Source organism: Macaca thibetana, chromosome 15 (assembly GCF_024542745.1).
Source record: "Macaca thibetana thibetana isolate TM-01 chromosome 15, ASM2454274v1, whole genome shotgun sequence".
NCBI classification, from domain to species: domain Eukaryota; kingdom Metazoa; phylum Chordata; class Mammalia; order Primates; family Cercopithecidae; genus Macaca; species Macaca thibetana.
This window is the reverse complement of record NC_065592.1, coordinates 20,729,324-20,754,338: the sequence shown is the minus strand read 5'-3', so window position 1 is coordinate 20,754,338 and position 25,015 is coordinate 20,729,324.

Here is a 25,015-nt window from a genome sequence, read left to right as displayed (position 1 = left end):
TAATAAGAAATGTATTATGAAGTACATCCTGGGACCATGGCTCAGCCTAGCCAAGTTGCTACATCAAAAAGCATCCCAGTGATGCCGTGCTATACATGATGTTAGCACTTGGTCTTGTGTCAGAAAGATTTATCATACTATTAAATAAAAAACTCTTTTTAGCAGGTCCACGATATTTCAAGGCATATGTGTAGCAACTGCTTTTATTGATGGACATTTATGTTATTTCCAGTCATTTTCTCACTTCCAACAATGCCTCAATATTTACCTTATATGTGTGTCTTTCTTAAATGTACCAATATATTTGTAAACAACATTATTAGAAGTGGGAATGCTAAGTCAAATCATATATGCATTTAAAAATGTTGCAAAATATTGCTAAATTTATCTTCAGAGAGGATGCAGGAGTTTGCCCTTCCACCAAATCTTAGACATTTCTTATGCTCAAGATGGTCCTTTTGCATTCTTTGCTTAGGTTTCACCCAGCTCAACACTGTCTGTTCTTCCCCAGGCAGATAGAATATCTCCAAACTGTGGAGCTTCCCATGAATCTACATTGTCACCTCCCTGAATTAATCCCTTATATCTGAGTTATTAGAGCAAATATTGAATCCAGCATCATGCATTACAAATTGGGTATGCTAGCCAATACATGGTAAATTTCTGGAGAGTCACAGGAATTTGGGGTGGGAGATGCCTAACAGAGAATACAGCATATCCTCTCTCGTGTATTGTTCAGTTTTCCTAAAATTTTTTTTTGTGAACTTACGTAACAGCTTTCAGAATCTGTAAAGCCATCTGTGCCCTATTTGATACACCCTTTGAAACTTTCTAAGGTGATTTTATTTGGGGGAATATTTTAATTGGAGACATAATTGCACAGCTAATTGTGAATAACACTTAAATGGTAGAGGTGAGTGTTCAAAAAGGTTTTGACCTTAGAAAGTAGAGGGTGCAACAAACGCATGACAAGAAGAAAGAAGTAGTTAGATATGTACTGGTTCCTTTCACTTTTATTCTAAAATACGTAGATCTGTTCTTAATTTGACAATTTTACCTTTTCAGTATGAACTCAAGGACCAACTAATGATATGACCTCTGTTCAGTGAGATACAGGAAAGGTTGTTAAAGACTTTAAAATGCCTGTGCACTTTCAGGAGAGAGAGAGGATGTACTGGCTCAGATGTTTTGAGTTCAGAGATCTGCAGCCGTTTGAAAACCCAGCGAACTGAATGGGAATAAAATTGTCCACATCAAACAAAAGCTGTCCATAGCTTTTGTGCCTGGTCTTATCCTTTAGAGCATCAAAGAAATCCTTTTCCTCCATGGACAAAATAACCTCACATAAATCAATAAAGGAAGAGGCAGTGAGAAGAGAGTTTACCAGATTCAAGCAAGTAGAAGGAGCAAGGGCTGGGGAAGGTCTGATGGAAGTAGTGCAGGGGGAGAAAAGGAGAGAACATACTGATGCTACTCAAGGGACAGAGTTGGGCCATGTAAAGCATGGATGAGGACAGCAGTTAACAGAAGAGAGAGAGAGTGAAGAGAGACAGAACAAAAAGAAGACTGATGGGATTGAGATAATGTAGGGGAGTGGAGACAGAAAAAAAAAATAATCCACTAGGCTGTTTGCTACTCTTTTTATTTAGTTAGATATTAGAGATGGGATTCTTACTATGTTGCCCAGGATGGAGTGCTGGTGCTGTGGCTATTCTCAGGTACCATGATAACACACTATGGCCTCGAACTCCTGGGCTCAAGCAATTCTCCCATTTCAACCTCCCAAGGAGCTGAGACTACAAGCTTATGATACATTATTACTGAATACCTAATATAGGTGCAGGACTCTGAGACTGAGAACCTCCTTGAGAGTTATGATCCAGTCTAGCCCTGGTCCTAGTGCCTAATATGCTCTGACACTGTCCCAGGACCCAGTGACATAGTACTGAACAAGACACGACCCTCGTTCCAAATGGAGAAAACAGAAGGAAGGTCAGTAGGAAATTATAAGCCTGTGTGATACCACCTATGAGAGGAGGTACTCAGGGACTTATAAGAACACACACCAGGGGCACTTATTCTCTTCCAGGAGAAACTAGAGTTGGGATAGAGACTAAGGAAATGGAAAGACAACAAAGCAAGAGCAGACTAACATTGCCTCATGGTTTATGTAGATTCGGAAAATGATGATGATGACAATTATAACAGCTAATACCTGTTTTTAAGGCACTACCTTTAGTGTTATCTCTCCTGATCTAGGTTCTCACAGATATTATCTCATATTAACACAGCAGTATTGAGTAATATCTATTATTGTCACATTTTGAATGTGAGTAAATTAAATATTTGAGTTAGGTAATTTTCTCAGATTCACAGAATGTGAACCCATCCATGTTCATCTTGCATCTAAGGCTATGGTCTTTCCATTACACTATGTAGGGGAAGGGAGGGAAATCAACAGAAGGTGAGAGGATGGGAAGTGTGCAAGAGAAGAAAGAGCAAAGAAACATAATGAAGAATGAGGTTGGTTCTTAGAAGAAGGCAGGCCCCAGGTGAGGAGTGGAGGCAGTGAGTTAATGCACAGAGTGGGCAAGGATGATAAAGTCATGAGGATGTAAGAAAGTTGTAGGTGGACTAAAAGGTCAGAACGTATGCTATGCAAGAAATTGATACAATGGATGGGAAGAGACCATGAGAAAGGGAAGGAGAAGCAGCACAATTGAGAGATCCCAGGGTAAAATGGCAACCCTGAAGAGCCCCAATGAATTTTACAAAACTGGCCCACTTAGGCATTTAACTTGGATTCCTCTGATTCTGGCCTCTCCACAGAAGCCAACATCATCTCTGGCCCTTGACGTTCCCAAGGCAGGGAAGTAATACAAGGTCTGAGATGTGAGCTGAGGCATCAGTGTTGGTCTATCTAGCCAACATCAGCACTGTGAATGCAAAGCTCTGCCTTTCCTGCAAAAAAAAAAAAAAAAAAAAAAACACAGTGGAAAGGGATTGCATAACACTAAGGAGAGAGGAAAGAAGAAAAGAATGTAGGTCAGAAGAAGAGCCACTGGGTCCAGGCTGTAGAATTGCAGAGAATTTTCAAGACCAATCTTTTATTTTATAGATGGGAAAACTGAGATCCAGGAAGAACAGAAGTCCTGCTCTAGATCTCTCAGCAAATTGAGGCCAAAGTCAAACCCCATTCCATACTTCTCCCCAGTGTGCTGTCTGCCACCCCATCTGTGAGAGGAAGGGGAAGAAGAGGCCCAGGGAATGCAGGCACCTGGATAATTGAAAGAATGTTAAGGGCCAGCTTGCTCTTCTGCAGTTCCCCATGTCAGGGGCGTTCTCCTGCAGGCAGATCTCATTCAGGAAGCTCAAGTTGTAAGAGACTGTGGGTTTAAGCAGGTGCTGCTATTTCTGTTCTGCTCCCTGTCTATTTTCAACCACAGGATGCTGTAGGAAGGACTTGTGAAACAGTAGCTTTGCTGTTCCTTCATTTTTTCCTTTCCCAATTCAGTCACCCCTTCTGCAAACCACAACTCCAACTCTGGCTTATTCCTGTAGATAAGGGTGCTCCAACCCTTCACAGGCTGATCTGGGATGATGTGCTGCCTGTCTTAAATGAATCACTCTGGCTTATGCAGGAAAAGGTAAGGAGGCAACCTCATATGAGCTCTCTGTGAAGGCACCCTGGAGATCACTCAAATGAATATCAATAAGCTTCCCAGCAGCTGGGGCTCAATATGTGTTTGCTGAGTCAATGAATGGATGAATGAATAAATGAATGACTAAAGACTGAAGCACTTCTCTTTAATTTATAAGTGGGAACACTTAAGGCCAATAAGTGAAAAGATTTTCCAAATGTTTTGCACGTGAATGACAGTGCCAAAACCAAAAGCGGGTCTTTAGAAGAAGCTCAGACATCAAGGACAGGAAAAATGAAGCAGGATAATAAAAGGGAGAGAAAAAAGGAGAGAAATTGTGGGCTCCTCCAGAATTAATGAATCTCACACAAGGAAATGGCCAGTGGGACCAGCAGCATCACGAGAAATCATATGAAAGAAACATAATTTAGAAAGAGCAGTTGATGTTAGAAGCGCATTTGAAGAGTTTTCCTTTAAAAGGGTGCAAAGGAAAGGGTGGTCTAGTGGGCTGACCTGCTCCTCTGGCCCAATGAGAACAGAGAACAGACAGGTGCTTCTTCCCCTGAATTATCTCTGAGCTTGAGTAAGGGCTCATGGTAGAACAGGGAAGGGCTGGAATTATCTCTCTAGCAAGAAGGATTTCTTGAAAATCAATCTCAATGAAAAACGGCAACAGGTAATTCCAGAAGAGCTTTTGTTTGTTTCCCTAAAGTAACTGTAGAAGAATTAAATCCATACTTGAGAGGGCAGCAGATCACTGTTTTATAGGAGGTATGATCTGGCGTGGTACAAAGTGCATTGGATGAATATGCTCTGCTTTTAGCTCCATCGGTGGATTTGAGAGAAACCACTTTCTGCCTTGAAGCCTCAGTTTCCCTATCTATAAAATGCTAGTGCTTTGCAAGATTTTTGAAGTCACAACCTACTTTCTTTTGTCTCTATTTCTCCTTTGTAAATATTTACAACATCTGTCATTCCTTCTTACTGTGGGAAATCACTGGGGGTAGAAAAATCACTTCTCATTTAATTACTGTTACCTGGGTAATAAGGGAGAGGTTCTTCAAAAAGAGAACCAGGAGCTCTGGGAGGAAACCAGTTTAGAAACGTGTTGGTTATTGCTTAATAATTAGTCAGACTCTGAGGTCCTTAAAACAAAAACACGATGATGTTGAGATGATTCTGGATGCTTTTACCTTTTAGTTCCTGGCAAGGCCCCTTCCTCGTATGCATAGGCAAAATTGCTTCTTTAACCAAGGTCAGGTTAAATGGACTGGACGTGGACAGCTCTGCATTTGGCTGCAAGCCACTCAGAGCTTAATAACCATTGCATTTCGTCCTGTGAACTTTGTGACTCAGGTCGGTTTCACATTTCTTTATGAGCGCTCTTTCTGCAAATGCCTTTCCTCACAAAGAGCATTTCTAAAGGTTGAATATGGTGATTAGTGACACATACACACTTAATCTTCTCCAGTCTTTCCCTGTCTGTGGCTCCCCTCCGTGCTTTTAGTCCTTCGAGTTTTATGCCTGTATCAAGGAAATGTTTTCATCTGTCTCACTGCTATTTTCTTTTCTGTCTTATAAATCCTTAAAGAAATGTAGTGTGAGTGAATTTAGTGAGAGGCCGGATGGATGGCTCCAGAGAATGAATTCTCTTCATCTGAAGAACAGTCTCTATACACAGAGAAGCAAATAGCATCTTCCAATTCTGTCAATGTGATTATTAAGCATGTATAGAGCTTTTCCCTCTTTTACTATAACAGCTACAAGCAGTTTAATTAGTTGGTTTTCACCCCAGAGTTGTAAAGATAGATGATTCAATTTATCCACTCTTAGATTAAATGCACATTTGAACCTAAGCACTCTGATAGAGTACCTAGAGTGCTCGGCTTGGTGTCAAATGCCCTGGGTTAACCTTTGGGGCCTGCAGTCTTTAAGCCACACGACCTACTACAAATCAGCTCATGATTCAGGGTCAAAAAAAAAAAAATGCACATTGTGATACCAACAGAGCATGCACTCTCAATGACAATGAGACAATCTGCTTTCCCAAGGGGTGAAGATTCGTTCTTACAAAAAGGAAAAAAAAAAACCTCACTCTTTTTATACACAAAGTGTGGACTTTCATAATGCATAGAAACAGATATTCAGTATATCCATGATATTAAAATTTTATAGAAAGGGGGGGCAATTAGGAAAAAAAAGTCTAAAATTTCTCCTCAGGAGGTATAATAATGAAAAAAGTTGAGAATCCATGAAACAGAATAGGGACGGAATATCCTTTGAGCACCTACTGTGTTGCAGCCCTCATGCTACCATTAAGCCTCACAACAACGCTGTAAGGGAGCTGTGGATAAGTGTCTTTATTTCATTCAGGATAGGAGGCAACTCAGATAATATGTGCCAAATACCCTTTAGCAATAAAGTTCTGTACAAATAAAAGGTGTTATTTCAGGTATTAGTAATTTCTTAATAGTGTACATAGCAGTTAGCAATTGTAAAATAAACTACCCAAAGCTAATGACTTAAAACAATAACCATTTTTTTTGCTCACCATTCTGTTGGTCCGCAAATGAAGCTGGGTTCAGCTGAGCAGTTCTGGGATTGGCCAGGTTCCCTCAAAGTCCTGCAGAAAACGACTGGTCATGCAGGCAGCTCTGCTCCTGCGGGTTGGCTGACTGTTGGCTGTGGCAATGGGGATGCCTAGGACTGGTGCCTATCATGCTCCAGAAAGGTCAGCCCCACGTTGTATTCCCAGAGTAGCAGCAGGGTTCCAAGAGCCCAGCTGAAGTGGAAAAGACCTCTTGAGGTCTAGGCTTAAAACCAACACAGTCATTTCAGCTATAAAACATTTGTCCAGAGCAAATCCCAAGGCCAAAACAGTTTCATGCAGTAGAAGGAATGACATTTCTTGATGAGAGAGGCTACAAAGCCACATTGTACAGGGTATGAATGAATTGCAGGCTTTAGGATAAACAGTCCTTCTCATCACACTAAAGGGGTAATGTAGTCACTGCCTTGTCTATCTTGGGACAAAGAATATACCTTTAAAACAGTAAATGATGATATAAATATTAATTGTTACCATCCTCTGGCTTTTGATTTTTAAACCACACTTGGAATGTGTGAGCAAAAGAGCTGACACAATGTCCCCTTATATAAATGTTATGGAATAGTGGCAAAACAAGCACTTGCTAAATAGCTCCATAAGAGTTTAAGAAGAGATACAGTCCTTTTCCAAAGCTTACTTTAAATACTTTCCTTTTTAGAACGGCAGTCTAATAGACATGCTAACTAGCCATTCATCTTAAGTTCCCAAGTTTTATTCAAGCTTTAAGTTAGGGCATCAAAAAGTTGAGCGCTTGGACACCATTATATCAGCTTTGCACAAAATTGTCTGCCCTGAGTTATGATTTAATGTCATACCGTCTGCCTTTATGGAGGGTTAGTATGTGAGTCACCCAAGAGAAGAATATACCTATATCTTTTGTAAAATTCTGGTTGTAGATAAAGTACACTGAATTACCTTTGTATTTCTTTTACATGTAGGTGTGCATGCTAAATTTCTGGTTGGGTTAAGGTCCAGAAAGAATTTTCTCTATTGATGAATTTGTGTGTTTTCTATTATTGTGTAATTTCAAAAGTTTATCTTTATAGCTTAGCTGCCAGAAAATATACTAATTGTCATTGTACTATAATCTTGTCAACTTAAGTGTCTGAAAGTGCCAATTCTATCTGCTTTTTCTCAAATGCATTTTCAAATAACTGTATATGTTATTTCTCCTACTTGCCTTAACTGCCAAGTCACCTTAAGCTGTTTCAAAAGAAGTCAAAGGATATATTTAAAATATCTTTGTTTTTTAAGTGAACTAGTGTCCTGGGGAGATGTTTGCATAATTATAAGTTTGGGTTTGAAAGATTAGCCCTTCAGATGCTATTTTTGTCACGCTATATACAAAGATTATGTTAAGCTGCTTCCACATGGATGGGGGCGCCTGGGTTTTGCTCTTTAATCCTGATAATTTTACTTTCCTGAATTGTGGTTATCTGCATTGAAGAGTCTTTCTACTGACTTATGCTTTTTTTCTATAACAATATACATCTTTTTTTAGATATAGCAATATGATATTTACTAGAATTACCAATTATATTTAATGATACACGATTGAGCTAAAGATTTAAAGTGCTGTGAAACTTCCCTAGCTTTAAATTGGTTTTCCCTTTGATAATCTTCATGTTGGTTGCAACTTCTAAAATGCACTTACATTTCTGGTTGTCATTAATTCAGCAGCTCTATGGGGGCTGCTCTAAACTTGAAGTCAGATCAGCTGAGTGTTAAACCTTATCCCTAGTGTTTGCTGCTGTTTCTTGTGGGTTTTCATCATAGTGGCCAATAAATATTGACTGACTGACTGAATAGGTGTTCAGTCTACATCTTTGTCACTGTCAGGGAGATTCCTGGCCACTGTGGCCAAACTATCTTAATCATGCTATGGGCATGAAATTACGTGCTTTACAAGTTGGTTGCAAAAACTGGGTAAGATAATGGCCATAAAAAACTGCAGTGAACTATGAAGCATTGTAGATGTGGATGTGCGTGAGAAAGAATTCTCTTCCTCTTTGGCTTCCTCTTCTTCCTCATCTCTAACATTGATCTTATCATTATGGCTCATGGTTTTATTCTGAAAACAGACTCAAGATATTGTCCTCTAGAGCTGTTTTTGGAGCAATGCACAGGAATGTTCTGAAAGTTCACTGATTAAAGCACACCTGTACAACGAGGTCTTCTACATCCAGGTCAACTCCACCCTGGACTGGTTCAGTGAAAGCAGAAGATGCTTACAAATATGAGTCCTGCCATTACATTGCTTCAACTCCACAGCTACATTGAGTCTGTTATGCCCTTTGGCTGAAGGAAGAATGTGACATTTATCTTTCATTGTCATATGCCATCAACTTCTTCCATTTGGAGGAGTACGAAAGCAGGGGAGATGGTGATGAGTGGGAGAAGGAGAGACACACAAAGACAAAAGTACCCAAGACCTGTTTTCTTACATCACTATGAAATCTAATGGACACTGAACTGAGATAGAAACAGAGAAAAAGGTCTAAAATAGTAATAATTAATAATAAAGATATTTATGTATTAAATAAAACTAGAGTCGGATACAGATAATGAAGTCACAACTGGGGAATTATGGAGACTTTCAGGGGATATCTGAGACCCATGGGCTGCTCCTCAGTGGTAGGAAGGAAATATCTGAGACTGTAAATAGAACACTAGATTTTTAGAGTCCTGGATCCTAACCTTGGGTAAGACTTTATAGCTCTTCGAACCTCAGTTTCTTTTATCTGTAAACTCAAAGTTTAATACAAGGTGGGCTCTAAGATTTAATTCAAGCCTCAAAGGCCATGACTCTGTCCATAAATTAGTGAAAATAAATGCCACAGTTTTTGGTGACCACAACATCTCAAATTCTGTCTCTAATTTGAGATAGAATAAGTGGACGCAAAGAGTTGCAGTCCAGTCACTCTAAAGTTAACTCTTTCTTTGTTATTTTTAATGTGACATTTGTATATTTTTCTAACTTCTGAAGGGGCCTCTGTGCTTATCTCACTTATAGTGATTGTTAAAAGGTATGGGCCAGGAAGAAGGGGTTTGCCTCTCAGGGACCCCAACAGAGACTCAGGCAGAGCTAGTAGGAAAAATACATTTTATTAAAATTGTCATTAATTTTGTGTTTAGTCACAGCATGTATTTATCAAAAGAAAACACAAACTCCCATTAAAAAGCAGAAACTGAGCACATATGACATCACACTGAAAAATGTTTGTGTCTTTCTCTTGTGCAAACCTATGACCTGCCCCTCACTGGTAGTAAGGAAACACAATTATTTTTTAACATTTTCTCATCAGCCTGACTGATGGTGGATTCCCAATATTCGTGGAAATGAACTGAATCCCTCTTATCTGTTTCCTAAGTGAAAGTCTATTTGAAAAATAAGGCCACTCTGTTTATGTGAAACAGGGGATGAAGAGAGTAAGCAGAGTAGATCCTTAATCCACAAAGTTCTTTATCTTGCATTTTTTTCCTCTCAAATGCCTTTGCAGAGAGATGGATTTTTTTGGTAGCTATAAAGCTAAAAAAACACACTGTGAAATATTTAACATATAATCACTTTACACTATACAGTTCATCAATAAAAGCAGTAATGGAGAGTTGTGTAATAAATTAAATATGAATGTAGTTGGAAATAACAGTGGTTCCAGGCATCAGCTACATGTCCCATTAGAGCCAAGGCAGACAGGTATGATATTTGTTGAATAAACAGCTACTACTGACAAGCAGAAAACGGGGAAGGCAAACAATCAAGAAATGTCATTGTGATTTTTTAAAAAGTAAAGAAAATATATTTATTTACCCTGTATTATGAATACATCAGAATTGTGCTGGTTTTCAATAAGACAAACAATTACTAAGACAAAAATTAGGTTGAATCATCACAAACTACTATTTATATAGGTCAAAAATAGTTGGATATTTTGGAATGTTCACATGCTTTAACCTAAAACTATGTACATAAAGCAGTGCTAGTCACTGTGCAATTTCAAAGATTGAATATAGTCTTTATTATATTATTATATACTATTTTATTCCCTTGAGAATATGAAGAGGCTTATCAAAATATTCATAATAAAATGAAAAAATACAAATTGATTAAAATAAGAGAATCTAAAACTTATATGGAAATTCAAGATCAGGGAAAATTCAGATTATACAGATCCTATGTTCTTGCCAGTTATTAAAACGGATACAAAATATTACTGTGAGCATTCTAGCAGCCAAGACAAGGTAGAAGAAGTAAAAAGAATACTGGTTTTGCACATAAGTAAAAAGCCTACAAAAAGAAGATTTATGTCACAGAGGTCTGAGTAACACATGGAAATGAGGGATAGAATGAATTAACAAATACTTTTAGTGCCAAGACTTGAAATCATCTAGTAGCGTTTTGTTGTTATTTTGTTTGTGGCGGTGTTTTACATATTTATTTGTTTGTTCATTTTTAATTTTCAGACGAAATACCAGAGAATGAGGATCAAATGGGAGGGTTTTAGAGGAAAAAATGTGAAGAAAGTTATCATTTGATTATACTCTCAAAAGTGTATTAAAAAACCCTGTGATCCCTAAAGAACAACCCCTAGAAACAGGAAAGCTAGAAAGTGGTAGGCTATTGTGAGAAAAAAAAAATGGGGAGGAGACATGAGATCAGGCCAACGAGATAAGGAAATCAGCTCTGTGCTGGCCATTTCAAAAAGAAAATTGTATAAGGTAATGGTATTAACAAAGACTGTATTTAGTATATGCCAGACGTGATCCTGAGTACTTCACATACATTGACGCATTAAATTCTTACAATAACCTTTTGAGGTAGGAAATACATTCACATTTTACAGATGAGGAAACTGAAGCATGAACAGTTGCATAACTTTCCCAAGACTACCCAGCTAGCCTGTGCCAGACCTAGGTTTCAAAGCTGGCGGTTCAAAGCCTATGCTGTCAATGGCTGTGTCAGTGGTGATCCAGGGTAAGTTCTGCCTCTCTTGTATCTGCTATCTTTCATGTCTATAGGCCTTTAGGAGACCTACCAAACAATTCAACATGTATTCAGTTGCACCCACAATGCACAAACATAGGGAACAAATGGTTTGTCAGCTGGAAAAAGAGACACTTATACGACAAGGTGTTGTCAGAGAATGGCACAATAGAATACAACTCAAGGGGCTGTGAAATGTGGTGGTTAAAAGCAAGGGTTCTGAAGCCAGAGAGATGGTTTGACTACTTGTAATTTACTGCCAAGGAAACCTCCAAGATGCTTTCTAATCCCTCCTAGCTTCAATTATCTAAATCATTAAGCAGGGACAATAGTGTCAGTCTCACTGAGTTTGTTCATGGATTAAATGCGATATTATATAAAAAGCATTTTTTAGCATGTTTTCTGGAAGACAGTAGCTCACAACAAAGGGTACCAGTGGTGGGGTGTTGGTGGTGGGGATGACTAGGATACACAGACAGAGGCACAAGCCCCCACACAAGGATTAATGACTCGCGTTACTTAACTGAAACTCTGCGAATAGAGCAGAGAATACCACGCTTGATCTAAATTGAGAGACTGCTGGGCTCAAATATTCATCAATGGGTAAAAACAGAGCACAGCAATGAGACTTCATTCACTATTTCAGGACAACTCCCTTTTACAGGTTGAGAAAAAAAATCAACATAGCCCCTTTCAGGTTTGTCACTTCAGTTTTATGGATGTCACCAAACCACAGGGCATTGTAGCTGAATGAGCCCACAGAATCTAACTAATCTAGCTCCTTCACTCTAGAGTATGTGGAAACTGAGGCTTATAAATAAATGAATTGTTCAAAGTTCCAGGGCAACTTAAGGAAGACCTGGTCAGTTCCTCTCACTCTAGAGTTGTTTTTCGTGTTCGTTTGTTTGCTACCCTAGCCTGTCCCATTGAGACAATCATTCTCTCATTGATAATGATTAGGGGTGGCCTGTGGTAAGCACTAGGAAAACAGAGATGAAAATCTGTGTGTGAGTGAGTGTCTATGTGGTATATGTTTACTCATAGCTGAAAAAGATATATACCCCTCAGCAAATTGGGGAAGTAAAAAAGGATTGAACCAGAGAAGTTATAAAAATATTCACTAATTTTATAAGGATGGTAGTGAAGGGCCACCTAATCTGTATGGCATTAGAAATGGTCGGGAAAGGCCTCTGGAAACAGTCAATGACAAAGCTGAGAAGAAAATGTGTAACTACGAGAAGAGGAACAGGACATTGTTTCCAGAAAGGGACGTAAAAAGGAATGAAATCAGACATTCCTACATAGAAATCATGGACTCCACAGTCAGAGAAGTCAGACACATTCAACTGCAAAGGCTGCCCGGATGCGTTATAATATAATATCGTCTGCCTTACTCCCAATCCTCTCTCAAATAACACTGCTATTAATTCAACCTTCAAGACAAAGAATACTAGGCACAGGGAAATTGAACAGGGAAGCTGAACAACCTTCCCACGTTGTGTAATAAGTACGAGACCTTGAATTCAAAACCCAGCATCCTGTCTCCAGATTCTGTGCATAGTCTTAACTACCTTAATTACCATGCAGCACCCTTCTCTGAAGTCAAAACCACTAGAAAGTGAGTCTACCTTACATAGAAACATAATTCCAGCAAAAAGCATGCAAAAAGTTTAGTTTGGCATATGAAACTAAAATGCATTGATATAAATATAGTTTAGCTTTTAGAGCCAGAATTTATTTAATAATTTTAACTGCAAGCTAATTCATAAAATGATGAGAAAATGAACCAGGTCTTGATTTTTTAACAGTAATTTTTCTGACAAAATTGTATGATCAAATGAAATGAAATCCTTCACTTTCCATTTAACTTTCATATCATGATTAGGAAGAAAGGTAATTTTTGTAAAAATATTTGATAGATTCATCATTTTTCCCCTGAGACTTCTCCTAAGCTTTTGATATTCAAATATTTCTCTTTTGAAGCTTCTAATCATCTTCCATGTTGATTTTCTTTTTTTCAATTGTTAATTGGTCTAACTCAGCCAAACCCTTATTTGCGAATGGCTTAGGATGTGATTCTAGCAAACCTTAGCATCACTTTCATCAACTTCATGATATTGTGTAGCTTTCACAGGACTACAATTTCACTTAACAAGTGAAATGCATTGTATTCTCATTATGATGCTAGTGCTCAAAATATTTTATAAAATCATGACAGCCTAAACAACAAAAAAAAGTTATTTTTATCAGATGGGAAGAAATGGAGTAGATACCTTGGCAGAGGTTAATTTTGTTTTTGTTTTTGGTTTGAGATGAAGTCTCACTTTGTCGCCCAGACTGGAGTGCAGTGGCGTGATCCCAGCTGACTGCAAGCTCCGCCTCCTGGGTTCACGCCACTCTCCTGCCTCAGTCTCCCGAGTAGCTGGGACTACAGGCGCCAACCACCATGCCTGGCTAATTTTTTTGTATTTTTTTTGGTAAAGATGGGGTTTCACCATGTTGGCCAGGATGGTCTCGATCTCCTGATCTCGTGATCCACCCACCTAGGCCTTCCAAAGTACTGGGATTACAGGTGTGAGCCACCACACCCAGCAGACAGAGGTTAATTTTATAACAATAATTTGATTGAATGTTTTTGTGTAATGAAGACATTAGCACAATCATAACTAACTGAACTTAAGTAATAAACACGTATATAACAAGAATTCACATATATACAAATGCCTTGAAATTCCCAAGGGCCCCAAAACTGCCAAAGTGAAAAACAGGACCCCATCTGCTCAATTTGGAAAAAGGAACATCTTGGGGGGGAAAAAAAAAGGAGAAAAAAGATTTTTTCTTTCTTTCTTTCTTTTTTTTTTAAATTATACTTTAAGTTCTAGGGTACATGTGCACAACGTGCAGGTTTGTTACATATGTATACATGTGCCATATTGGTGTGCTGCACCCATCAACTCGTTAGCACCCATCAACTCGTCATTTACATCAGTTATAACTCCCAATGCCATCCCTCCCCCCTCCCCCCTCCCCATAATAGGCCCCAGTGTGTGATGTTACCCTTCACATGTCCAAGTGATCTCATTGTTCACTTCCCACCTATGAGTGAGGACATGCGGTGTTTGGTTTTCTGTTCTTGCAAAAGTTTGCTGAGAATGATGGTTTCCAGCTGCACCCATGTCCCTACAAAGGACACGAACTCATCCTTTTTTATGGCTGCATAGTATTCCATGGTGTATATGTGCCACATTTTCTTAATCCAGTCTCTCACTGATGGACCTTTGGGTTGATTCCAAGTCTTTGCTATTGTGAACAGTGCCACAATAAACATACATGTGCATGTGTCTTTATAGCAGCATGATTTATAATCCTTTGGATATATAGCCAGTAATGGGATGGCTGGGTCATATGGTATTTCTAGTTCTAGATCCTTGAGGAATCGCCATACTGTTTTCCATAATGGTTGAACTAGTTTACAATCCCACCAACAGTGTAAAAGTGTTCCTATTTCTCCACATCCTCTCCAGCATCTGTTGTTTCCTGACATTTTAATGATCGCCATTCTAACTGGTGTGAGATGGTATCTCATTGTGGTTTTGATTTGCATTTCTCTGATGGCCAGTGATGATGAGCATTTTTTCATGTGTTTGTTGGCTGTATGAATGTCTTCTTTTGAGAAATGTCTGTTCATATCCTTTGCCCACTTTTGGATGGCGTTGTTTGTTTTTTTCTTGTAAATTTGTTTGAGTTCTTTGTAGGTTCTGGATATTAGCCCTTTGTCAGATGAGTAGATTTCAAAAATTTTCTCCCATTCTGTAGGTTGCCTATTCACTCTGATCGTACTTTCTTTTGCTGTGCAGAAGCTCTTTAGTTTAATGAGATCCCATTTGTCAATTTTGGCTTTTGTTTCTGTTGCTTTTGGTGTTTTAGACATGAAGTCCTTGCCCATGCCTATGTCCTGAATGGTATTACCTAGGTTTTCTTCTAGGGTTTTTATGGTATTAGATCTACCATTTAAGTCTCTAATCCATCTTGAATTAATTTTCGTATAAGGAGTAAGGAAAGGATCTAGTTTCAGCTTTCTACTTATGGCTAGCCAATTTTCCCAGCACCATTTATTAAATAGGGAATCCTTTCCCCATTTCTTGTTTTTCTCAGGTTTGTTAAAAATCAGATGGCTGTAGATGTGTAATATTATTTCTGAGGGCTCTGTTGCATTCCACTGGTCTATATCTCTGTTTTGGTACCAGTACCATGCTGTTTTGGTTACTGTAGCCTTGTAGTATAGTTTGAAGTCAGGTAGCATGATGCCTCCACCTTTGTTATTTTGACTTAGAATTGTCTTGGCAATGCGGGCTCTTTTTTGGTTCCCTATGAACTTTAAAGTAGTTTTTTTCCAATTCTGTGAAGAAACTCATTGGTAGCTTGATGGGGATGGCATTGAATCTATAAATTACCTTGGGCAGTATGGCCATTTTCATGATATTGATTTTTCCTATCCATGAGCATGGTATGTTCTTCCATTTGTTTGTGTCCTCTTTTATTTCACTGAGCAGTGGTTTGTAGTTCTCCTTGAAGAGGTCCTTCACATCCCTTGTAAGTTGGATTCCTAAGTATTTTATTCCCTTTGAAGCAATTGTGAATGGAAGTTCGTTCATGATTTGGCTCTCGGTTTGTCTGTTACTGGTGTATAAGAATGCTTGTGATTTTTGCACATTAATTTTGTATCCTGAGACTTTGCTGAAGTTGCTTATCAGCTTAAGGAGATTTTGGGCTGAGATGATGGGGTTTTCTAAATATACAATCATGTCATCTGCAAACAGGGACAATTTGACTTCTTCTTTTCCTAACTGAACACCCTTTATTTCTTTCTCTTGCCTGATTGCCCTAGCCAGAACTTCCAACACTATGTTGAATAGGAGTGGTGAGAGACATCCCTGTTTTGTGCCAGTTTTCAAAGGGAATGCTTCCAGTTTGTGCCCATCAGTATGATATTGGCTGTGGGTTTGTCATAAATAGCTCTTATTATTTTGAGATATGTTCCATCAATACCGAATTTATTGAGAGTTTTTAGCATGAAGGGCTGTTGAATTTTGTCAAAGGTCTTTTCTGCATCTATTGAAATAAATATGTGGTTTTCGTCTTTGGTTCTGTTTATATACTGGATTACATTTATTGATTTGCATATGTTGAACCAGCCTTGCATCCCAGGGATAAAGCCCACTTGATCATGGTGGATAAGCTTTTTGATGTGCTGTTGGATTCGGTTTGCCAGTATTTTCTTGAGGATTTTTGCATCGATGTTCATCAGGGATATTGGTCTAAAATTCTCTTTTTTTGTTGTATCTCCGCCAGGTTGTGGTATCAGGATGATGTTGGTCTCACAAAATGAGTTAGGGAGGATTCCCTCTTTTTCTATTGATTAGAATAGTTTCACAAGGAATGGTACCAGCTCCTCCTTGTACCTCTGGTACAATTCAGCTGTGAATCCATCTGGTCCTAGACTTTTTTTGGTTGGTAGGCTATTAATTATTGCCTCAATTTCAGAGTCTGCTATTGGTCTATTCAGGGATTCAACTTCTTCCTGGTTTAGTCTTAGGAGAGTGTAATTGTCCAGGAAATTATCCATTTCTTCTAGGTTTTCTAGTTTATTTGCATAGAGGTGTTTATAGTACTCTCTGATGTTAGTTTGTATTTCTGTGGGGTCGGTGGTGATATCCCCTTTATCATTTTTTATTGCGTCTATTTGATTCTTCTCTCTTTTCTTCTTTATTAGTCTTGCTAGCGGTCTATCAATTTTGTTGATCTTTTCAAAAACCAGGTCCTGGATTAATTGATTTTTTGGAGGGTTTTTTGTGTCTCTATCTCCTTCAGTTCTGCTCTGATCTTAGTTATTTCTTGCCTTCTGCTAGCTTTTGAATGTCTTTGCTCTTGCTTCTCTAGTTCTTTTAATCGTGAAGTTAGGGTGTCAATTTTAGATCTTTCCTGCTTTCTCTTGTGGGCATTTAGTGCTATAAATTTCCCTCTACACACTGCTTTAAATGTGTCCCAGAGATTCTGGTATGTTGTATCTTTGTTCTCATTGATTTCAAAGAACATCTATATTTCTGCCTTCATTTCGTTATGTACCTAGTAGTCATTCAGAAGCAGGTTGTTCAGTTTCCATGTATTTGAGCAGTTTTGATTTAGTTTCTTAGTCCTGAGTTCTAGTTTGATTGCACTGTGGTCTGAGAGACAGTTTGTAATAATTTCTGTTCTTTTACATTTGCTGAGGAGTGCTTTACTTCCAACTATGTGGTCAATTTTGGAATAAGTGTGATGTGGTGCTGAGAAGAATGTATATTCTGTTGATTTGGGGTGGAGAGTTCTGTAGATGTCTATTAGGTCCACTTGGTGCAGAACTGAGTTCAATTCCTGGATATCCTTGTTAACTTTCTGCCTCATTGATCTGTCTAATGTTGACAGTGGGGTGTTGAAGTCTCTCATTATTATCCCATTATTGTTGTATGGGGGTCTAAGTCTCTTTGTAAGTCTCTAAGGACTTGCTGTATGAATCTGGGTGCTCCTGTGTTTGGTGCATATATATTTAGGATAGTTAGCTCTTCCTGTTGAATTGATCCCTTTACCATTATGTAATGGCCTTCTTTGTCTCTTTTGATCTTTGATGGTTTAAAATCTGTTTTATCAGAGACTAGGATTGCAACCCCTGCTTTTTTTTTTCTCCATTTGCTTGGTAGATCTTCCTCCATCCCTTTATTTTGAGCCTATGTGTGTCTCTGCACGTGAGATGGGTCTCCTGAATACAGCAAACTGATGGGTCTTGACTCTTTATCCAATTTGCCAGTCTGTGTCTTTTAATTGGACCATTTAGTCCATTTATGTTTAAGGTTAATATTGTTATGTGTGAACTTGATTTTGTCATTATGATATTAGCTGGTTATTTTGCTCATTAGTTGATGCAGTTTTTTCCTAGCATCGATGATCTTTACATTTTGGAATGTTTTTGCAATGGCTGGTACCTGTTGTTCCTTTCCATGTTTAGTGCTTCCTTCAGGGTCCTTGTAGGGCAGGCCTGGTGGTGACAAAACCTCTAAGCATTTTCTTGTCTGTAAAGGATTTTATTTCTCCTTCACTTATGAAACTTAGTTTGGCTGGATATGAAATTCTGGGTTTAAAATTCTTTTCTTTAAGAATGTTGAATATTGGCCCCCACTCTCTTCTGGCTTGGAGAGTTTCTGCCGAGAGATCTGCTGTTAGTCTGATGGGCTTCCCTATGTGGGTAACCTGACCTTTCTCTCTGGCTGCCCTTAACATTTTTTCCTTCATTTCAACTTTGGTAAATCTGACAATTATGTGTCTTGGAGTTGCTCTTCTCGAGGAGTATCTTTTTGGCATTCTTTATATTTTCTGAATTTGAATGTTGGTCTGCCTTACCTGGTTGGGGAAGGTCTCCTAGATGATATCCTGAAAAGTGTTTTCCAACTTGGTTCCATTTTCCCCCTCACTTTCAGGCACACCAATCAGACGTAGATTTGGTCTTTTCACATAATCCCATATTTCTTGGAGGCTTTGTTCATTTCTTTTTCCTCTTTCTTCTCTAGATTTCTCTTCTTGCTTCATTTCATTCATTTGATCTTCAATCATTGATACTGTTTCTTCCTGTTGATTGAGTCAGTTACTGAAGCTTGTGCATTTGTCACGTATTTCTCGTGTCATGGTTCTTATCTCTGTCCGTTCGTTTATGGCCTCTGCATTGATTATTCTAGTTATCCATTCTTCCATTCTTTTTTCAAGATTTTTAGTTTCTTTGCGCTGGTTACGTAGTTCCTCCTTTAGCTCTGAGAAGTTTGATGGACTGAAGCCTTCTTCTCTCAACTCATCAAAATCATTCTCTATCCAGCTTTGATCCATTGCTGGCGATGAGCTGCATTCCTTTGGATTGGGAGATGCGCTCTGATTTTTTGAATTTCCAGCTTTTCTTCCCTGGTTTTTTCCCATCTTTGTGGTTTTATCTGCCTTTGTTCTTTGATGATGGTGATGAACTGATGGGGTTTTGGTGTGGGTGTCCTTTCTGTTTGTTAGTTTTCCTTCTAACAGTCAGGACCCTCAGCTGCAGGTCTGTTGGAGATTGCTTGAGGTCCACTCCAGACCCTGTTTGCCTGGGTATCAGCAGTGGAGGCTGCAGAAGATAGAATATTGCTGAACAGAAAATGTTGCTGTCTGATTCTTGCTCTGGAAGCTTCATCTCAGGGGTGTACCCTGCCTTGTGAAGTGTGAGGTGTCAGTCTGCACCTAGTGGGGATGTCTCCCAGTTAGGCTACTCAGGGGTCAGGGACCCACTTGAGCAGGCAGTCTGTCCATTCTCAGATCTCAACCTCTGTGCTGGGAGATCCACTGCTCTCTTCAAAGCTGTCAGACAGGGTCATTTACCTCTGCCGAGGTTTCTGCTGCTTTTTGTTTAGCTATGCCCTGTCCCCAGAGATGGAGTCTACAGAGACAGGTAGGCCCCCTTGAGCTGTGGTGTGCTCCACCCAGTTCAAGCTTCCCGGTGGCTTTGTTTACCTACTTAGGCCTCAGCAATGGCAGGCACCGCTCCCCCAGCCTCTCCGCTGCCTTGCAGTTAGATCTCAGACTGCTGTGCTAGCAACGTGGGAGGCTCCGTGGGCGTGGGACCCTCCCATCCAGGTATGGGATATAATCTCCTGGTGTGCCATTTGCTAAGACCCTTGGTAAAGCTCAGTATTAGGGTGAGAGTTACCCAATTTTCCAGGTTTTGTGTGTCTCAGTTTCCCTTGCCTAGGAAAAGGGATTCCCTTCCCCTTTGCACTTTGCAGGTGAGGCGATGCCTCACCCTGCTTCAGCTCTCGCTGGTCAGGCTGCACCAGCTGACCAGCATCGATTGTCCGGCACTCCCCAGTGATATGAACCTGGTACCTCAGTTGAAAATGCAGAAATCACCCATCATGTGTGTCGCTCGTGCTGGGAGCTAGAGGCTGGAGCTGCTCCTATTCAGCCATCTTGCTCCAGTATCCTGAAAAAGATTTTATAAATAGAGTTGTATTTTTTATGTACATTCACTGTATATAACACAGCTCCTATTAATGCATATCATCAAATTTATGTGGAGTACAGATTTTTTCCAGTACTTTGATTACTGAGTACCTGCTGTGAGCTGCCCAGAGACAGTGCTTTTCCAGGGAGTTAAGCTACATTCAAGCTCAATAACTTGAAGTTCCCTTTGCCTAGAGCGGAAAAAAGGACTTTTGAAATTCCCTACCTTGTGGGCACCATCCTTCTCCCAGTGAAAAATAAATAATTAACTCTGTCTTCTTGATCTGAAGCTCACATTTAGAGCTAGGGAGCAGACGTTTTAATGAAGAAACTGAACGACATCAGTGCTATCCATCGGTAATTCTTGGTTTAGAGGGTATCCCAAAATTCCAGTTAATTCCTCATTGTCAATGAAGAGAAGCAACAGAGGTGTATTCTTCAATTCAAGGAGAGTAATGTTTGTGGAGAGATTCTGTCTTCCCTGTTATGCCCGGTGCCTTTCTACAAAGCTGGTTTGTGTGCAAAGAGCTGGCCATCTGTTGTGTCTGGGCATGCAGTGCATATGTCTGAGCATAGAAGAAGAAATTTAGACTCTCAGTTTTACAGACTGAATTCCAGAATTTTTTATGTGTCAGGAGCTTTCTGGAGCCAAGAAGTAAAGGAACAAATGTTTTCAGTGGACTGTTCTTTCAGTTTACATGTTAGGCTTGGAATCCATAAACCCCTCTATTCCCAAACTGTGACTCAACTCTGCTCAAGTCCACACATTTTTATTAAGTGTATCATTTTTTTTTTACCCATCATCATAAGAAACAGCACACACATAAACAGGCATGGGTATGCATGCAGACACATACACACTCACACACCCACTTCCCTGCCCGCACACACAAACTCTAGCTTTCATTTGCTGTACTGATTGTATATTCTAGGCACTGTGGTAAAATGTTTATGTTCCTTACCTCTTAATACATACACCAACTCTGGGAGGAAGGTGTTTTTATTCCCACTCCACAATAAAGAAACTGAGGCTACGCAGAATTAAGAAACGTATCTGAAATCACAGCGCTAACCAACTCCATAGAACTAGAATTTGAAACCAGATCTCCCTGATTCAAAGCCTATAATCTAAAGGTTTGTCGTTTTATGAAACATGATTTGCAGGTGTGTACATATGTGTGTATAGTACTATGAATATAAAATATTTGAAATGTGTAAGAGGTGAGAACATCAGCTTATTGGGAATATATTGGTGTAGGGATTCATTGAAGTCTGAACTCATAGACTCTCGGAATTACAAGGGACATCAGATGACCTGAAATTACCCTGCTACACAAATATCTGTACTGGATAGTAATCAGAAAGGGTGATTCCAAGAGTCTATTTCAACTCTGAGATGTTATTATCTTAATTATTACATGATATCAGTTGCTTCTTTTCAGATTACAGCATCTATATCTCCAGGGGTGTGCCAAGAATCAATGTTATAGGATAATAAGTATTCCAAAGGCTACGTTAAAACAAAAAGACATATTGTTCAACTTAATGCAAAGTTTGCATGGGATGTTAACATAAAACAGGACTTTAAATTCATTTTGTAACTTTAGAATTCATTTCGAGCTACACTTCCTTAGATTCCTATGCATACATACTTATGGCCTTGTGTCATAACATTTCGTGGAGGAGGAGAAATGATGAGCAAGCTCTCAAATATCATCTGATTAAAATTATTTCACTATCATTTCTAATTCATAGAATGTGTTTCCATATTTTGAGTTGAGATCTGCCTTTCCTTGCATCTCTAAATATTGAAAATCCCTCTGTTGTAAATGCCCAATCCTTTCACTAAACATAATTTTCAGAATAGGATATAATTCTCTCTTTGTCCAGCCAAAGTCTTGAAGCAGATTTTATCTGGGCAGTCAAATGGTTCCTCAGTCATATTCAGATCATTTGACCAGTGCAACTCACTACTCTGAACCATGTAGAACCCAAATTACATAACCTTCCTGGCACAAAGCCAGCATTCCACCAGTTTTGTGACCCAGGGAAGACCATTCCTTTTATAGCTGGACAGCACGAAAAATGCAAACTGGTCATATCTAACAGAAGCTCATATCAAACAGAAGCTCAGAGCTGTGACATTTTGGAGCACTTGACCTTGCCCTGGAAGTGAGTGTCCTACAGCATTCCTGTGCCTCTTTTAAAATAACATAACATCTGCAATCTCTGAAATGAGCCAGGCCTCCAATCCCATTATATCTCCTGCAAGCTAATATGTTGTCTGTTTAATTGTTGTGAGTACATTTCAGAATTGAGCAACTGTGTACGAGCAGCATCCTGAGTAGGATGAGGCACTGTTCTCTCCAATAAAGGATAAGGATCTAAACAATAAGCTAGGGATGGTTATGCCATAAAGAGTCACCTTTGACCTCCTAGGGAGTGTCATAATGCAACAAGAAAAGTTTCATAAGAGGGAGAAATCCATGTCCCAGGGCTTTAATACTCTCTACCATCACTAAGTAGCTTATCGATACCAGCTAGTCCTGGCTAAACAAACTGCAAGGACAAACTCACTCCTGGCATTCCAGCCTCTCCATTACCCAGTCCATTGCCCTTCCTAGTCTAGTCTTCTCCTGCATTCCAACGCTCCTTCCTGTATCTTGAACATGCGTTCATGCCTCAGCACATTTGCAGGGACTGTTTTCTCTGCCTCAGATGCTCTCTCTCAGCTTGGCAAATTCCCTATTCATCCTTCCTGATCCAAATTAATTAAGCTTGAGTTTTGGAGACACATTGAGCTGGGTTTGAATTCTTACATTCTAATTGGTGTGTGACTCAGGTAAACTATCTTTGCATTTGTAAATTGAGTACAACAATAATTATGTTATATAATTGCTGTGATTAGCACATTAAATGAAATTTTTGAAATTATTAGTAAAATGCTTATCACATAGTTGACACATGGTTATTTTTGTTATTTTAATAGCATTTTTATTGAATTTGAAACAGTATCTGTCTCATTCTTAATTCTTTATTCTTAATTATTATCCAATAGTAACACTTGTAGTATTCTAAACCAGAAGTTGGCAAACTATTTTTCTGCAAGGGACAAGATAATAAATATTGTAGGCATTGTGGGCCATAAGACCTTTGTCATAACTACTCAGCTCTGCCAATGTTGCATAAAAGCAGCTATAGATAATACAAAAGTGAATGAGCTAGACAGTTTGAACTCTGATGTCAAATACCAGATTTTATTCAACATAGAATGCTCAGTATCTAACTTAGGGATTCAACTATAACACATGACACAAATCTGGCCCTCTGCCTGTTTTTGAAAATAAAGTTTTATTGGAACACAGCCATTCCCATTGGTTTATGCATTGTCTGTGGCTGCTTTTGCCCTACAATGGCAGAACTGAGTAGTAGATGCAGAGACCATAGGCCTACAAAACCTAAAACATTTACTATCTGGCCCTTTCCAGAAAAAGTTGGCCAGCCTAGCTCAATGATTGTTGGCACATGTTTGTTAAGTGAATGAAGAAATAGCTAGCATCAACAATCTGGCCTTAGGGCATTGCAAGCTTTGGTGAAAGGAGATGAAAGAAACAGGGTCTTAAATCTAGGGAGATTCATAGAAGATAGAGAACCAGCGACAATGGTCATAGAGTAAAATGTTGTGATCACTGATCTTGGGGTAAGGAATATTTGCTTCTGGCTTCCGTTTTACACTCCCTGCTAGATGGTGATCAACCTGGTCATGGCCAGAAGAGGAAACTGAAGCCCAAAGGAGAGAAAAGTTTGCCCAAGGCCATATACGTGATGAAGCATTGAGTTGTTGACAGCCTGCAATTTTAATCCTTGAAGTCACACATGCACCTGACAGAGAGGAAGCCTGAAATGAATAAATCACCCCCAAAATTGAATCATCACAACAGACCTTCTAATACCCTGAAATGCTTATCTTTTATTTGCCCACCAGTATTTTTCTGACCTACAGTTCAAGTTGATCACCTTAATAGTCTGCTTATTTTTGTAATAACTATTCATAAAATTTAAAAAACACATTATGGCATTTCACAGATGAGCAAGACTATGACCGATGGTGCATAAAATTCCCATTCAACTACATTTGGCCAATATTACTCTCTACCCTGAACCCCTGTATTCATCTGTTCTCATGCTGCTAATAAAGACATACCTGAGACTGGGTAGTTTATAAAGGAAAGAGGTTTAATTGACTCACTGTTCCACATGGCTGGGGAGGTCTCACAATTGTGGTGGAAGGCAAAAGAGAAGCAAAGGCACGTCTTACATGGTGGCAGGCAAGAGAGCTTGTGCAGAGGAGATGCTGTTTATAAAACCATCAGATCTTGTGAGACTTACTCATTATGATGAGAACAATATGGGGGAAACTGGGTTCCTCCCACAACACATGGGGATTATGGGAACTACAATTCAAGATGAGATTGGGGTGGGGACACAACCAAACCATATCAACCCCCTTTATAAGGCCCATCCCTCTAGACTAAGATAATTGTGATGTTTCTTTTTAGAATGATTTTATTTTATGTCCCTTGTTTAGCCTCCAGTATCACCAGAATACTTTGAGGTAGTCACAGACTGAGACTTACATGTTCATGGCTAGTTACTGAATTCGTGTGGAACTACTTTTAATCAAAGATGAACTATTTTTCACTTTTGCATTGTCCAGCTGCTTCCTTGACTATC